This window comes from Aegilops tauschii, chromosome 5 (assembly GCF_002575655.3).
Source record: "Aegilops tauschii subsp. strangulata cultivar AL8/78 chromosome 5, Aet v6.0, whole genome shotgun sequence".
Classification (NCBI taxonomy): Eukaryota; Viridiplantae; Streptophyta; class Magnoliopsida; order Poales; family Poaceae; genus Aegilops; species Aegilops tauschii.
The window spans coordinates 571,531,355-571,535,938 of NC_053039.3; the positions used below are offsets into that span (position 1 = coordinate 571,531,355).

Here is a 4,584-nt window from a genome sequence, read left to right on the forward strand (position 1 = left end):
TAACTCAGATCATGATGTCGATCATGATGTGCCACTAACAGGCAAATTGATCCTATAGTCTTTCATCTCCAAGAAGCAATAGGTATTACAGGACCTGTATCACAAGATCCATGTTTACTCATTCCTCCTTTATGGAGCTAACAACAGGTGTTGTATAAGTCATACAACGTGCTCCCCCAGATACAATCTATTCGAGTCTTAGGTATTTTCATACCATGCTCCCCCAGATTACTCCATCGTTACTAAAAATGGCGTATCTTTAAACTTTATTATTTGGGTTTATTCTGTTAAAACTTTCTTCTTTATGGCACTTTAAGCACCGTCTTAGTATTCATTAGTCTGCTTTCGGAACTGTAAAAGATCCAGGAATACATCTATTTCTTTTCTTTAGGGGTATTATTATGATCGTCGTACTCCCCCAGATGATCACATTCTTCATTAATGGATATCTCATATTTCTTTCTCCCCCTCGAAATGTGGCAAGACCTTTTCTACCACAATTTCGAAAAACCATTCACAACTCTTGTGAATTGAGGAAACTTTGAGTATCTACTTCATGTATCTGATTACTTCATATGTAATGAAGTTATCTGTTAACGGTATGGGAGTTGAAGATATCGCGGAAAGTTGAAGGCACTGATTTTACCTGTAGAGCTGGAGACCACGGTGCTCATGATGGTGCTGTGCTGATGGATCCGAACCTAATTGGCTTCCAGGGGCTGAAAGGCCCGAGCTGCAGTGGGGAGAGATGAGCTGCGGACGCCAGAGATGCAGTTCTTGAGCATGGAAGAAAAATTTAGTCAAACTAGAGATAAGCCGTCGTCTCTAATTTTTAAATAGGCGGCGCTCTTCCGAGCCTAGGCACTTTCGGCCGTTGGATCGCGTCATGGGCGGCCAATATCGTCCCCGATCCAGGGGCGTTTTCGTCTTTCCACTAGCCCACCCCCCAATCACCGTGCTCCTCAAATCTCCGCCGCCGCCACCTCCGATTCCGCCTGAGCCCGGCCATCTCCGGCGCCTCCATCAACGGGCGGGACTTCGCCTCGCCCCACTCTACCGATTTCCCGCCTGAACCGCTGCTCTAGGCCCCTGATGCGCCCGCACGACTAACCCTAGCCGTGCCTCGGGGTCGCCGGCAAGGCGGTGTGGTGGCCGTCGGCTGAGCCCTCGCGCAGCTCCTCTCGGACCTCGCGCCCCTCTTAGTCGCAGCTGCGTTCATCCACTCTGCACCTTTGCTGCGTCCTCCTCCGGCAAACTGCTTCTCCGCCTGGTAGCCACTGCTCCTCCTCCTCTCACTCTGTTGGCTTATATACAAAAAAAAAAGGAATTTCAGGTTGATGGTAGATTGCATCCTCATCACCGGCTGACATTTTTTTGTGGACCCAACTCCGTCTGCGCATTGTGGCTGTCCTCCTCAGCCCTCCTCTGTCCCACCACATCCCCCCGTGAGATCGTCTTCATGTACAAGGAAGTTCCACTTTCAAAAAAAAATTCCTCTCTCCATACAGTCTGTAGCATCTAGCATTAGTGCTAAACTGCTAACTGCGTAGATTTGTTCTTGCAGATTCTGGATCTACTTTGTATATCTCAAATTCATGTCGAAATATGATATAGAATATTAGGTGCCAGATATATATGTTAACCCTTGAGCACAACAAATCTAAATTTGTAGACATAGACAGTTAAATGCACCGTTTATTTTTTGCTTGGTCATGCATTGCTTGCGCTTAAGCATGATATGCCAAGGTTTTGACACATCAAGAGCTGGTGTCAGGTCCACTCAGGTTGATTTTTAGTTTGAGTTTCTCAACTTCTGGAAACAGCAGAGGATCGATTAGCATTCCTTGTTTTGCCTATGTGCATATGTGCATACATAAGAAATGTGTATGGTGATTTCTTCTCTGGTCTACGTAAGCAGTACATGGAGTTTTTTTTCTGTGCCTTTCTTATGGTTTTAGATCCTATGTGCCTGATTAGTTTGGCACTTCTGTTGTCAAATCATGTTATTTTTAGAGGCCTTATCTTGACGTCCTGGATCATGTGTCATAAATATGCCACACACACACACACACACACCAAAGACTGCTGCCATCATACAATATTCAGATCTGATATATGCACAGTGTCTTATTACTGAACCGAGCTCTCTCTTATATGGTATAGTAGTTATGTAGGTTGAATGTAGCCTACCAAAATTTGATAATTCAGTGGATAGCTGTAGATTTTCTATTGTGCCTTCTCTTAATTCTTTGGTAGTTCCTCCAACACAAAGGGAGTAAGAAAATTACAAGTACTTCTACCAATGCTTAACCATAATCCATAATGCTTCCTTTCTGGCTTAGTTCTTAATGTAGTGGCATCCTAATTCTGTCCTCTTTTGGCTCATGTACAAGCTAATTATTTTCCTGCAGTTTTTTCTTTCGAAGTTTCAATTTGCGCTATAGAGATCCTGCTGATGCGAGTGAGAGTGTGTGATGCTCACTTGTTTGTGATTCCATAATCAGACGATATGATGTATTCTCTCGAGTTTGTTTACCTGTCTGTGATGCTTACTTGACTGTTTGACTAGCTACACATTGTAATTTTGTTTTGGCTCTCAAGAGCTTGTTGATTTGAAATTGCATAGATCTGCAAATTTAGTTACTTGTACTCCCTCCGTCCCATAATATAAGAGCGTTTTTGACACCACCCACTAGTGTCAAAAACGCTCTTATATTATGGGACGGAGGGAGTATTAAATTTGAAGCAAATGAAAGGTGAAGGTTGGCACGTCATTCACAGGTTAGCTAGCTCATATGAGTTTCCATGTTTCTTACTTCAGCAAATCTTACTCCGTACAACTCAAGCTAGATGTTCTTAGTGATTCTTTACTGAAGGACGCATCTGATACACCTTTTAAGTATGTGGACTTTGTGTGGTTTTTTTTTACTGCAATATTTAGGACCTTCGACCTATTTTCTTGGTTTGCGATGGTTGATATCTCTAATTTTAACTAAGATGTACAGTCATTTTAATGTTGAAGTTTGCTCGTTGTGAAGGCTGCGGAGTCTGTCGGACACCATTGTAGGTGCCTCGCGCGCTCTTGGAACCACAGGGAGTGGATGCTGGTGCCGATATTTCGTCAAACAGGTTGGCTGCATGAATCCAGGGAGGCGGAGCTTCAATCAGTACTCAAGATATAGACACCGCAATGCAGGAATCACATATGTATTGCACGAGCAGATAAGGCAGCTAAGTAAGATGGGGAAAATGGGCAACTAATCAAAGAATGGAGCCTCGGGCCACAGACCATGGAACTGCTCCGGCCGGCCAAAACGAACCATTTCTGTGTACTAAGACTAACAATCTAGCAACCGATTGGCTGATGGAATCACGCACAGAGCAGCCTCTTGGTAGGAATGAGTTGGCTGTTAGTTAGATCCCGTGCCCTTTTAAGTACTAGCTACTAGCCTCCGATTCCCATTACTACGACTGAGAAGAAACTAAAGGACGGCGTACTGACCTGCAAGCGTTGGTCGCCAAGCCGGGCGCTTCAGTCTCACTGGCTCTCACTGGCAGGCATGTGTGAAGGCCTTGATTTTTTATTTTTATTTTTGAGCAACAACTGAGAGTTTTACATAGCCCGGGGGCAATAAAAGCCAAACATGGCCGCCCACATTAAGGACTAAATAATTTCTATCAATATAATGGGCATGCCATTTACAGCTCCTACTTTCAAATTTGAACATAATATCCGCCATCCCATTCTTCATCTCTTTGATCTTTCTTATGATCGTAGCATTTTCAACCAAAGATCCTTCCCCAATGCTTCGGATAACTCCTGCGCAATCAGATGCAATCAATAATGAACCGGCACCGAAGCTCCCAAGTACTACTTGCCATCTTCTCCACGGTAAATCGCACAAGCCGTGCGCTTTTGTAGTCCCTGAGAAATAGCAGCATCAACATTACCTTTTGCCTTTCCATTGGGAGGAGGGATCTATCCTGTCGGCAGTGTAGACGGCTGGACTGAATGATGAATAATATGTTGAAAATATGAGCAATTTACCCTATGATTTTATTAACAAAAATAGTAGATAAAACATGACTGTTAAATCAGAGATAAGACAAGTCATGCAATCTGATAGAGAGTATGCAAATAGCATCTAAAATAGTGAATATGAACGAAACATATATATAGGACAAAAGCTAGAACAAGAAGTTGTGGTAGGATATCAAACAGAAAGAACAGGAACACGTACTGAGCTGCGACAGTAGCATTGGATTGGCGGACGTTGTTGCCCATGTCGTCGAAGAGGTTGTCGACGTCGGGGAATAAGTCATCGTTGAGGAAGTGGTCATCGCCGTCCGTAGCGTCCGTGATGAAGACGTCAGTAGTCGCGCAGAGCGCTCCCCAAAAATCTTATCACCCTTCTCCCGTACATGACTCGAAGAGGCGGGGTTTCGGATGCCTACTGTCCCGACCTGCGGTGCACGCCGCAAGCTAGGATTGGGAAGTACCTAGCAATAGCTCAGAGCCGGAACTTGGTGGCGTGAGGAAGATGATGTTCTGGTGTGTTTCTCTGGAGAGGAGCGACCTCTCTT

The 4,584-nt window shown here is 44.3% G+C and overlaps 1 long non-coding RNA gene across 1 annotated transcript; it reads left to right on the forward strand.

Moving 5' to 3' along the window:
• Window positions 1–649: 649 nt before the first annotated feature.
• On the forward strand, window positions 650–3,719 carry LOC120965461 (uncharacterized). The gene is made up of 2 exons (XR_005758478.3): window positions 650–1,270; window positions 3,039–3,719. It is a non-coding gene; the product is annotated as an uncharacterized lncRNA (long non-coding RNA).
• Window positions 3,720–4,584: the final 865 nt, after the last annotated feature.